Consider the following 13,977-nt stretch of genomic DNA (forward strand, 5'->3'; position numbering starts at 1 on the left):
TGTAGGGGAAGGAACCTCTCATGCAAGCACTTGAGTCATTGCTGACTCCTAGAGGGACGCCTGCTTTCGCTGACGTTTTCTTGGCAGACTTTGTAGCGTGGTGGTTTGCCATTGCCTTCCCCAGTCGCGGTTGCCTTTCCCCCAGCTAGCTGGGTACTCATTTTACCGACCTCGGAAGGATGGAAGGCTGAGTCGACCTGAGCCGGCTGCCTGAGAACCAGCTTCCGCTGGGATCGAACTCAGGCCGTGGGGAGAGTTTCAGCTGCAGTAACTGCTGCTTACCACTCTGCGCCACACGAGGCTAATATTATATACTGTAAATATGCAAAAATAGAAAGAAAGAAAAAAAGAAAGACCACGCACACACAGACACACCAAGAACAAAATCCCACAATTAAACAAAATTGTAATTGTATTTAAGTCCAACACTACCCACGCTCTGGTAGTGTCCCTGTTCTTAGCATAATTGATTCTAAGCTCACTTGACTAATTGCCATCATTGTCATATGGAAAGTACTGACTATAACAGAATGCAGTGCATTTAAAAAACAACCAAAACAATTGTTATTAAGTAGGATACTAATCAATCCCCTGAAATGTATTTGTGGTTCAAAACAGGATATTTGGAAAAAGGAAATTACAAAGAATCAAGCCTGTTGTGTTTACAGGCAGATAGATTACCTGCTTGCCTGAGGCAATGCCCTTCCCAGACTCCCTGGTCACCATGAGCAGGCAGGTAGGTGGTTGGGCAACTGAAGGAGCAGCAGCGGGTCATGACACTTGTCCATGACTACCACCTGCTGGCAGTGGGCCTGATTGATTTTAAATAATGAACTGACAAACAAAATTCCTTTCCCCCACCCCATTTTTTCTGGGCCCTCATGTGTCTAGAATCAGATTTTTGTTTTGATGTCCAGTCCTGTGACTTTCAGGCTTTGGGATGCTGGAGGCCTGGCAACTTTATTTCACCCCCAGTTACCCTAAAATGAGCCTCCTGTGGCGCAGAGTGGTAAGCGGCAGTTACTGCAGCCGAAACTCTCCCCACGGCCTGAGTTCGATCCCAGTGGAAGCTGGTTCTCAGGCAGCCGGCTCAGATCGACTCAGCCTGCCTTCCTTCCTTCCTTCCTTCCGAGGTCAGTAAAATGAGTACCCAGCTAGCTGGGGGAAAGGGGACCTTGACTGGGGAAGGCAACGGCAAACCACCCCGCTACAAAAAGTCTGCCAAGAAAACGTCAGCGAAAGCAGGCGTCCCTCTAGGAGTCAGCAATGACTCAAGTGCTTGCACGAGAGGTTCCTTTCCTTTCCTTTTTCCTACCCTAAACATGTTACATACTATTAGCATGTAAGCAATTAGCAAGATAGCATTTGCAATTTAAATAGCTGGTGATGGAGTAGAAGCAGGAATGGGTCAGGTCATACAGGTAAGAGGGGTTTGACTCCCCCTCCTTGTATATAAAGTTGATGTCATCAGTTCCAACTTTGACTTGATTAATTGCATAACCGATCCTGAATGGAAAGATGTACAAAAGGTGTTTGTATCAGTACTTTCCATTTTCTACACCTTGCGTGTATGGTCACTTTTGTTAGGGTAATGCTTACCAGTTTTATGCTATTGGCTGGGTGTGAGTAACCAGGGCTTCACTGAGACAAGGTGCAATTCCAACAGTTTTAAAGGAGGCAATAGCTAGACCCCTATTCAAAAAGCCTTTGTTAGATTCCTCTAAACTTAATTATTGTGCAGTCCCAAATATAACTTCTTTGGGGCATGATTTTCTGGGGTGATGTCCAACCTCCAGATATTACTGTACAATTCTTATTACCTGGATCCCTTTCAAACTCGTTTCAAAACTAGAAAGGCTATTGTCACCTGTCTTGTAACTTGATGGTGTGCTTGACTGGGCTGGGAACAGCAGGCACTTTTCTAAGTGATTCTGGTCTTTTCCACTGGACAGGTCCAAAACATTGGTCCCTGGGGCTTGCTAAGCCTTGGCCTATTCAAGGTTTCATCTTGTTTTGTTTAATATTTTTCTTGTAAATTTCAACACAAAACAACAGGTTCCATCTTGTTGCCTTTGCTAACATTAACTGGGCAGTGGGGATAACTTTGATCATATGACATTGATACCACACCTTCCCTGGTTGCTTTTCCATCTACAAGCCCAATACAAAGTGCTGATTTAGCCCCTTTTGAATTTGCATTGTATTAAGGAAATTTGAAATGGAGATGGTGGATTCATGGGATGAGGGCCCACTTTGTGAATTTTTTTGGTGGTAGGAGGGTTGGATACCTAATAATAATAATAATAATAATAATAATAATAATAATAATAATAATAAATAATTTATTTGTTACCCGCTCTCCCTCTGGATCGAGACGGGGCACAACACAAATGCAGCATCATAAAACTAATTCAAACATTAAAACCAGTGCATCATTAAAAGCAGCACACCATTAAAAAAGGCATCTTAAAATTCAGCTGGGTAGGCCTGCCGGAAGAGATCAGTCTTTATGGCTTTCTTAAATTCTGGAAGACTGTTAAGTTGACGAATCTCCCCCGGCAAGCCATTCCACAAACTGGGAGCGGCAGAAGAAAAGGCCCTCTGGGTAATAGTTGTCAGATTTGTTTTTGTTGGCTGAAGTAAATTCTTCCAAGAGGACCTGAGTGTGTGGGGCGGATTGTGCGGGAGAAGGCGATTCCGCAGGTAGCCTGGACCCAAACCATGTAGGGCTTTGAAGGTGATAACCAACACTTTATACTTCGCCTGGAAACTAATTGGCAGCCAGTGAAGAGATTTTAAAACTGGTGTAATTGTAATACTGATGTATACTTCTTAAAATGATATTAGCAACTTGAGGGTCTGCAGAGGTGGAAAGACGGAGTAAATATTTCAATCAGTAGAGATTTAGACCACTTCTTTTATCAGCAAAGTGTGGGAGGAAATAACCTTCCTTAATTTTAGATTAATAGGTCTCCTGAATATTAAAGTATGAATGAATTAATTAATAAGTTTATTACGGTATAACAGCCAGCACTCCAATCAAACACCATACAATTTAACACATTACATTGCGTTACAAATACAAAACGTGCATATGTTAATTACGTCTTGCTTCTTTATGGCGTGAGATCTCTGCAGCACAAAATCTGGCCACTTTCACAGTAACTTGGGCATTTGAGCCTGACAGAAGGAAATCTAAACAAAATTTGTCTGTTCTGCCTGGGAAATTTTTTATGAGTGGTGTTATTAAGGAAACTCTGAGGTCTTATACAGGTGGCAGTAAAATAAAACGTGGACTATTGTCTCAACATCCCCCGACCCGCATGGGCATAGAATATTAAAGTAAAAAGTAAGGAATACTAAAATAGAGAATAAAAATATATTGAACAGTAGCCCCCATTGTTCTTTTTAAAAAAAAAAAAAATTAAAAAAAAATTAAAAAAAATTTTTTGCCCCAAAAATCAAGCAGGCAAAAAGAAAAAAAAGAAGGAAAAAAAAAGAAAAGAAGCAGCAGCGGTTTCCTGCCCTTCCCAGTTTTTTTCTCTTCTTTCTTATCTAAAAGTCACCAGGTCTTTCTGGCTCTTAGAAACTAGTTTTATCTTCATCCTGGAATAGGGTGACCATATGAAAAGGAGGAGAGGGCTGCTGTATCTAACAGTTGCATAAAAAATGGAATTTCATCAGGTGTCATTGGTATATATGGAGAACCTGGTGAAATTCCTTCTTCATCACCACAGTTAAAGGTGCAGGAGCTATACTAGAGTGACCGGATTTAAAAGAGGGCAGGGCACCTGCAGCTTTAACTGCAGTGATGAAGAGGGAATTTCACCAGGTTCTCCATATATACAAATAACACCTGCTGAAATTTACTTTTCAATACAACTATTAAAGATACAGGAGCCTTGTCCTCCTTTTCAATTTGCAGATGACACAAAATTGGGTGGGATAGCTAATACCCTGGAAGACAGAAACAAACTTCAAAGTGATCTTGATAGGCTGGAGTGCTGGGCTGAAAACAACAGGATAAAATTTAATAGGGATAAATGCCAAGTTCTACATTTAGGAAATAGAAACCAAAGGCACAGTTACAAGATGGGGGATACTTGGCTCAGCAATACTACAAACGAGAAGGATCTTGGAATTGTTGTAGATCACAAGCTGAATATGAGCCAACAGTGCGATATGGCTGCAAGAAAGGCAAATGCTATTTTGGGCTGCATTAATAGAAGTATAGCTTCCAAATCACGTGAGGTACTGGTTCCTCTCTATTCAGCCCTGGTTAGGCCTCATCTAGAGTATTGCGTCCAGTTCTGGGCTCCACAATTCAAGAAGGACGCAGACAAGCTGGAGCGTGTTCAGAGGAGGGCAACCAGGATGATCAGGGGTCTGGAAACAAAGCCCTATGAAGAGAGACTGAAAGAACTGGGCATGTTTAGCCTGGAGAAGAGAAGTTTGAGGGGAGACATGATAGCACTCTTCAAATACTTGAAAGGTTGTCACACAGAGGAGGGCCAGGATCTCTTCTCGATCCTCCCAGAGTGCAGGACACGGAATAATGGGCTCAAGTTAAAGGAAGCCAGATTCCAGCTGGACATCTGGAAAAACTTCCTGACTGTTAGAGCAGTGAGACAATGGAATCAGTTACCTAGAAAGGTTGTGGGCTCTCCCACACTAGAGGCCTTCAAGAGGCAGCTGGACAAGCATCTGTCAGGGATGCTTTAGGGTGGATTCCTGCATTGAGCAGGGGGTTGGACTCGATGGCTTTGTAGGCCCCTTCCAACTCTGCTATTCTATGATTCATGGTCACCCTATCCTGGAATGAAGATTTATGTTACGGTTAGACCACTGTCTCTGTTCTCAAAGGCTATTATAGCTTAGGTAGCCATTAACATGCCATGGTGGTCTGGCAGCTCCTGGCTGCCTCTTGCTTTGTGAGTGTAAGGGAGATAAAAGTGTAAGCATAGTCTCTAGCCCACAATGATATTTCTCTCACTTCCACTTGAACCAACAAGGTTTTTACTATTATTATTACACAGTGAGGAACATGACATAACCCTCTGCCAATACAGACAATAATTGGCCATGATACTTCCACTATTGATCAGCCAGGAAATGGCTGCCTATTCCTGACAACCATCAGGCAAGAGATCTACAGAACTCTAAAGGAGCTATTATATCCAAGGTGCAGAGCTGAAACCCAGGATAGATTCCCTACTGACATCAGAATCACCAGCCTCCCCTCGCTCCAGTACAGCCACTGACTCTTGCTGTACCAGTGGCTGTACTAGGAAGGTACAAACTTCATATATTCCTCTGTGGGGAAAGTACCCTATTTCTTCGATTCTAAGACACACTTTTCCCCCCATATAAACATCTCTAAAAACAGGGTGCGTCTTAGAATCGCGGGTGTGTCTTAGGGTGTTTTTTCTGTTGGTGGTACTGACATTAGTGTGCGTCTTACAATCGATGGTGTCTTACAATCAAAGAAATACGGGTATATGCTGATAGATCAAACCTAAGACTTAAGCTTTCCAGATCAATCTTTTGTTGTGCCACCATTCTGCCTCATTCACAACATTTTATAGGGGGTTCAGACATGATGTCTTCCACTTGCAAGCCTCCTGTGTTTTCCTACTTCTATCTTTTTTTAATTCATCATGGAAAATCCAGTAAGAATGAAAATATAGAATAGCTGTCCACTGCCTTCAGTTCATTAGCACTAGGACCCCTCCACCTGGAAGCACCTTTGGTTAGTTGGAGGCTTTTACAAGACTTTCCATATTAAGGCAAGAGTTCTTCAGGTTTAATGACACTGCTTCACCTGTGAAGTTCAATGGGAAAAATATCTCTTCACTCCTCAATCCCAGCATATAATCGCTAGCATCCAAGTACCTGCTTGGCCCAATATCACATATTCCATAAATGGCTAGAGGTAAGAACATATTCTCTGGGCACAGACACATGAAACTTGTATACAAAATTGTAATCCACCATTCAGAATGATGAATTGAATTAACCATCCAGAATGGTTAATCCAATTGGCTGTTAGATTAGAAGAGCTTGTGGCCGATATCCTTTGTGAACAGGAATATTCTCTCTTTTATCTTCTGCCCCTTTCCTATTTTTTTCTCACACAGAATTAGTATTTCCCCTCACTGCTGCTGGGTTCAGGGCTTTGATTTGAATGCACATGTAGTAATAATTCTGAGGAAGGCCAATAAGTCTACAACTCCAAAGGACCTCTCTGGCAGAAAGAAATTGGAGAAAGGGCATTAGTATTCCTTTTGTCAGCTGGATGTGAAAAAATCACTCCTCATACTGAAAAACATCATCATGCCAGCCTGAACCACCCAGAGAACTTCGGCTATGGGGCAGTATAGAAATATATTAAGTAAAATGAATAAAACAAATCTACCATTGTGCTGGAGTTTCCAAAACTCAGCAGGGAGGAAAATGTCTTAAGGAAGTTTATGGGACAATTCCGTAAAGCTATTCTGAAGAGCCAGCAATACAGTTAACTATCTTGCATGTAATCCAGAAACAGCAGAATGTATTCTGTCTCCATTAGACATTTAGAGACCCTGTTCAGACAACACACATTATTAGGAATGGTTCACACAACACGCTAAGCCATAGTTCACATAACACGCTAAGCCATAATGCTTAGCCAATATATTTTAATGTGTCTTCTGAACAGGGTCATTATGGTTAAGCATGTTGCGTGAACCATTCCCAACCATGGTGGCTACATAACCACAGTTTAAACATGCTCACTAACCATATGCTGGAAAAGAGTTAGCGGGCCAACCGTGGTTTAGTATGTCATCTGAACAGGGTCATTATACGCTAATAGCACGGCAGATAAGAGCCAAAATCACTTTCAAAAGGCAAATGGAGCTGTTCTATTCATTTGAATAAAAACATTTTGAAGTCCAAATTATATGGGCATTTAAACCAGATGCAGAAACTACACGAGGCTGAGGTGGATCTAAAGGGAAGCTGAGGCAAGAAACCATTTTGATTAAGTGTAGTATATGAACTACACAATAATCACAATGCACACAAAAGGACTGTTTACTCCGTTCTTCCCAAAATTAATATTACATTAAAGAAGGAAACATTTGTTTGATTGGGAAGAGGGGGATTCATTCCTTTAACCCTTCCCATCCATCGGCCACTTTCTTCCTCTCAAACTAAGGTTTGAACCTCCTCTTCCTCTCAAACTAAGGTTTGAACCTCTTTCATGTAAAGCCAAAAACCACACTCCAAATTGAGGATGAACATGCCTGGGGTAAAGGGAGATACTATCTTCACATGATTCTGATGGCAAACCTCTTATCTCTGATCTTGATAGGCTGGAGTGCTGGGCTGAAAACAACAGAATGAAATTTAATAGGGATAAATGCCAAGTTCTACATTTAGGAAATAGAAACCAAATGCAGAGTTACAAGATGGGGGAATACTTGGCTCAACAATACTACAAACGAGAAGGATCTTGGAATTGTTGTAGATCGCAAGCTGAATATGAGCCAACAGTGCGATATGGCTGCAAGAAAGGCCAATGCTATTTTGGGCTGCATTAATATTATTAATTAATTTAAAATACTTATATCCCGGCCTATATCACTAAGATCTCAGGGAGGCGTACAGATAAAAACATACAGTATAAAACAATAAATATACACAGTTAAAAACAAATTAAACCATAATCCAAGTTAAAACAATATATAATTTAAAAGCAATAGATGCAGTTAAAACAGTTAAAACAATGTGCCAGTGAGTTTAACCATCAAAGGCTTTGTTAAAAAGCAATGTTTTTACTTGGCGTCGAAATGCAATCAATGTTGGCGCCAGTCAGGCCTCCGAGGGGAGTGCATTCCACAGTCGGGGTACCACCACAGAGAAAGCCCTCTCCCTTGTCCCATCATAACGTATATGTCGCATTGGTGCGATGCAGAGAAGTATAGCTTCCAAATCACGGGAGTTACTGGTTCCTCTCTATTCGGCCCTGGTTAGGCCTCATCTAGAGTATGGCATCCAGTTCTGGGCTCCACAATTCAAGAAGGACGCAGACAAGCTGGAGCGTGTTCAGAGGAGGGCAACCAGGATGATCAGGGGTCTGGAAACAAAGCCCTATGAAGAGAGACTGAAAGAACTGGGCCTGTTTAGCCTGGAGAAGAGAAGATTGAGGGGAGACATGATAGCACTCTTCAAATACTTAAAAGGTTGTCACACAGAGGAGGGCCAGGATCTCTTCTCGATCCTCCCAGAGTGCAGGACACGGAATAATGGGCTCAAGTTAAAGGAAGTCAGAATCCAGCTGGACATCAGGAAAAACTTCCTGATTGTTAGAGCAGTACGACAATGGAATCAGTTACCTAGGAAGGTTGTGGGCTCTCCCATGCTAGAGGCCTTCAAGAGGCAGCTGGACAACCATAGTCAGGGATGCTTTAGGGTGCATTCCTGCATTGAGCAGGGGGTTGGACTCAATGGCCTTGTAGGCCCCTTCCAACTCTGCTATTCTATGATTTCCTTCTCTGAATAGAAAGCTTTCAAGTTGCATAGCAGGAAAGCTCTAGGTTGTAGGGTACACTGAAGAAAGTGTGCATGGGTGATGTCTTTTGTCCCACTCAGTGACCCAGTGTTTTCCTAAAAGATTGTTCATGTGAAAATCTCCTATATGGAAGCTTTCATTTTCCATATAATTCTATCAAAAAATTTTCATGAAAGTATCTTAAAGAAGAATGTCAACGATGTTCAGTTTTAAACTCAGATGCCCTTTGTGTGTGTCTTGAGAAGCAAAGATGTGAGCGAGGTCTGTTAGAGTGGGGGTTTGTACAGCATGTGGCCTCTGAATGCCTTAACTGCAGCGCACAAAGGTGACGGGGAGATTCCATCTGATACGGATCGTTCTTTCATTGCTGGTAGCAGCAGTGAGAAAAGAGCAATCTGGATCCGGATCAGTGATGGAGGAGGTGGAGTAAAGCTCCCTCTTTCCCTCCAGAGATCCTGATAAACATCACATGTTCTCCACTGCAAAGTGTGGTGGAACCCTCTGACTCAGCCAGCCCATACACATGCCCCTTCACTGCCACTGTTAAACCCTTTGCAGTCTAGGTTCTCAAGGAAATGACACCACACTCCGGAGATAGGGACCAAACACTTTTATTCTTCACACTACACACTTCCGTAAGGGTCCACACATTAAGGTTAACACTTAAGAGGTTTGGGGGGAGAACACGGACAAAGGAATAACACACTCAGGACAGCAGGGACTAATACCTCCCCCTCCCCCTTTACACGCTCAAGCCAATTGAATGCACACTCACTTCCCATTTAACCACCCACCAGCCGTAACTCCGGCAAGGTCCCTTGCCCAAATTGTACCCAAACCTAATCTAAAAATATAACAAACATTTAGCACTGTGGCTCAACCTCTTTGTTGCTCACTTCGATTTGGCTTCATGCCACTTGAACTAGACTCCTTCCCTCAGCGGCCACTTGGAGCTTCCACCATCCAGCCAGCCCAGCCTGGATGCTCTAGCTCACCATGCACAAACTGGACTCCTGACACCCACAGGAAAGAGTGGGTGCCCAAGAGTGGGTGCCCAAGCTTTTTATCCCTTTCTGGGAATCACTTGTCACCAGACCCACCCTGACCAATAGAAACCCCATAGCAACTCACACCTTTCCTGAAGGGAGGGGGAATGCTCCCAGACATTGCACAGCGGCAACTTGTAACTCTCCCCCCACCCCTGGAACCAGCCCGGAGAGGCGTTATCAGATGCCAGGTGCTTCTCACCCAGCGTGGCCTTGGCATTTCACTTGCTACTCCCTTTTCGAACACAAAGAAACCCCTCTCCCTCTCCCTAGGATGAAGCAAAAAATGTTCTCTTAAAGGAACCATGGACTCAGCCCATGACACAAAGAGTGATCTGTATCAGGATCGCTGGTTTTTTTAACGGACCCGCAGAACTGTTGTTTTTAAATGGATAGTGTTGTTTTTATAATGTTGTTTTTATGTTTTTAAATTTTGTATACTTTTAATGTTTACTGTTTTAAACTTTTGTAAACCGCCCAGAGAGCTTTGACTATGGGGCGGTATATAAATGTAACAAATAAATAAATAGATAAATAAATGGGTGTATATGTGGATCTGTGTACATATGTTTCTTTGTATGTGCATGCAACTTGTTGGTAGGAACAGAATTCTGGACAAGATGGGTCTTTGGTCTGCTTCAACACGGCTCCTCTTATGACATCTGAGCCAATATCGCATGTAGTCCTCAGTGCTGTAAATGTTGTGCACCCCTGTATTAGAAAATAGGGCAGAGTGAAGGGAGGCAAAGGGTTTTAGGAAGGAGTAACTCAAAATAAGTGCTTTTAAAACAGCAACTGTCAGATCTGCAAATTTACAAAGCCACTCAATATCTTAGACTATTTTTTTTTAATTTTTATTTTTTATTTTTTGTTAAATATACCTCTGCAGGGCACAATCACATACAATCAATACGATTGGTAAATTACATGAGCTCTATCCCAAGCATATATGCACCAAAATGTCAAAAAAGTTATTAAAAAAAATGAACTCCACCCAAAAAGGTGATAATGACTTAAGAATGTCTCGGGGAGACTGGTACAATCCTAAAAAGACCAAAGGAAACTTGTCTTAACACCCCCACCCCACACAACCATAAAGAATGCACACACATATAGAGAAATCCCACAACTGGAAATGGCCAGGGGACTTTTGAAAAGAGATGGGGGGAGAGAGGCAGTTTTGATGAACCAAAGTAAGGAGCAAAATCTAGATTGCTGATTGCCAGACCTTGAAAACTAATAAAAATGCCACCATGCTGCTGATAAGGTCGCCTTTAAGGAAAGGGGTACATGGTTAGCAAAGAGGCTGCTTACATAGCAAGCAGAGACTGCAAGGCAATTGTAAACTCACAATAGGCAGCAGAAAATCCCTTTATGTACAGAGTACAGAGCTTGAAACTGAGGGCTGTAAAAATAGCTGGCAAAACAGGTTGCATGACCCATCTCGCTCCTTGTCCCTGGCCAATTTCTCTAGTGCTAAACTTGGAAAGAGCTCCCTATGCAAATCCAGTTGTGGGATTCTAATCCAGTTACACAATCTGGTTTTGGATGCCAAAGACTTGTGAGTACTGTCTGCCACAACAAACTAACATTAACGACAATAGGGCACAGAGATGATCTTCTTGCACACATCCCATACATTCAATGGAACTTGTGCGGAAGACATTCCCATTTACAATTGTGCCCAAAGTCACTTTAACATACACAAAAGCAAACAAATTTTGTTTATAGCAAACACCAAATACTCCACAGGATTTTGTTTTTATAAAAGATACATGTAACATCAGCATATCTAATACTTTTAATTTTCAGAGAGAGAGAGAGAAAAAGAGAGCATTTAAAAATTACATTTTTCCTTTTGATTCCTCCTTTAATATTTTTCACCTCCAAAAGTAGATATGTTTTGTATGTGGAAAAAACCCATCAGACAGCCATAAATATGTAAGTTATCTAGACACAGGCAACTAATATAAGACATCAGAACAGAAACTACCTAGTCAACAGATGGTAACTGTAGCAATTACTGAACTCTTCAGATACCATCACAATGCTGGGAGTGTTCACTGCTTCTCAAAATCTCAGCAATTATTTTAGCCATGTCATTTTCACTTAAAATGCTGAAAATCTATTGCTGTATCGAATACAATTTATACCACAGAAACCCCTCTGGGGTGGTGAAGGAATGGGGGGCAACTTTCAGTGTTACTTTGAACACCACCAATATAGCCTTACTCAAAACTCTTTTAAGTACGGTGCTAAATTTGGGTGCCTTTTCGTTTTTAATAATTACGCTGATGTGTATTGGACAACTGATCCTGAAAAATGTGGAGTGACCTTTTCCCTGAACTGAGCAGCTGCTGCGTGTTCAAAGTGAATTTCAAACAGCTTAAGATCAGACTGAAAACCAGGGCAATGGTGAATTTGAAGAATATTTTTGTCGTGCTTAGTGGGTTCCCTTTATATAGAAAAAAGGAGCTCATTCTGCACCCTCCAAAGGATTTAGTTTCTAATAATATCCCACAATTGCATCAGAAACCATCTATTGATCCAGAGACTAATCTAGTCTCATGCAATCTACAGTTTAATCAATCAAGGCCATTGGTGTTTATTGTGTGCGTAGCTAAAAGTACAGCTGTCAATTTTTAAAAGCTTCTCTTGTGACGTGCACAACATCGGGGGGAGGAGGCAGAATATATCAATTCTGTATCATCACCTCATTAACTGCATTCAGAGTTAACACTAAACCATGGTTTAGTGTTACAAAAATTAGCCTCAGCAAATCTTGGGCTCACACTCCTCCAGCACAGCCATGAGATTAGAAGCTTCTGCTTCAGCTTTCGATTAACCCCAGTTTAGCAAGTTCTTTGAACTTTAACTGTGGATCTTAATTTATGGTTTGTTGAAACAAGCTAGTTTCATAAACTATGGTTTGAAGTTGTCTTGTTTCAACAAACCATAGTTAAGATTAACCATCCAGGTTTGGATGGTTATATCCATCCAGGTTTGGATGGATATATCAAGCCGCAGTTAATCTAAAACAGAAGTAAAAGCTTCCAAATTCTTGCTGCTCCTCCCAAAGAGGAGAAAGTGTGTGAACATAGTGCTCACTGTTGTTCATTCTTGTAATGCTAAACCATGGCTACTCAGTACATCTGAATGAGGCCCATGACATGACATTCTGAAGTCTGCCCCCCACAAACCTTCTTTTCTGGAGTTCTTTCTTGAGCAAGGTCAGTGTGGAGGTTGGATGTGTAATATAAAGCCAAACTGCTGACAATAGTCACCCAATGCCACACATTTAAAATTCTCATTCTTACTAATAAAATTAAAATTTGTTCATAGCAAAAATCACTGAGCCAAGTAAATATCTGTACTAGTAATCAGGGTAGGGTTGTCAGATCACAGTCTGGAGGTTCTATCTGCTACTTAAGATATTTTGCAGCAGGGGGAATGTATATAGATGTGGGTCTTCCCACCCAGTTCTTCCACTGGTATACTTGTCCACCATCTATTCCCACCCTGCTCTAAGGTAAAAATGGAGTCCTGCTTACAACAACTGGCAGGGTGTGGGAATGGATGAGTGAATCAGGGAAAGGAGATTCATCAGCAGTATAATCTTCTGCTGCCTCCAGATCTTTGAAGGAACCAGCAAGACTTCAAGATTACAACTTGGGAAAGCTAGCTCTGGGGAAAAAAAGGCAACTTCCATAAAGAAAGATAATGAACATGTAGACCATAATGCAATTTCCACTATGAACATACTGCTGAAATTGGGAAGAAGAGTGACTTCCTTGGGACTCCTTATTTTAAAGAAACCCCTGCTTACTGAGTTAAAAGAACTGAGTGATTTCTAATTACATAGTATTGACTTTATGGCCGATTCATTTATGAATTCCTGTCCAGACAGGCTTCTCTTTAGCTTCTGCAACTTAGTACCACAGACCTACCTGTGCAATCAGCATGTACAGTGTGTATACATGCACCTGCTTCTGCAATTTCATTACATTTGGTGCTACTTCTATTCAGAGTCTCTCTCCAGTCTCCTTAAAGCTTCCTTATATTTACTTTCCGCTAAAGTTCAATAGAAAATTTCAAGCAGGAACAATGAAAGTAAACAATAACTTCTTTAAAAAATAAGCCCTTTCCTTGCTAAATTGTAAATTGAAAAGTGGCGTGAGAGTGTTCAAGCATTTTCTTTTTAAAAAAGATGAAGGAGTTAGATAATGGCTGCAAACGTTAATGATGTTTAAACACATCACTTCTGAAATGTGTTAGTAATTCACCATCACAGAATGTATTTTTGTAAGGCTTGACAGTCATGCGCTTTTACCATCTTTCTACCAGTGTAAAGAGATGAAAACATAAAACATCACAAGT

This window comes from Elgaria multicarinata, chromosome 1 (genome assembly GCF_023053635.1).
Source record: "Elgaria multicarinata webbii isolate HBS135686 ecotype San Diego chromosome 1, rElgMul1.1.pri, whole genome shotgun sequence".
Lineage (NCBI taxonomy): Eukaryota > Metazoa > Chordata > Lepidosauria > Squamata > Anguidae > Elgaria > Elgaria multicarinata.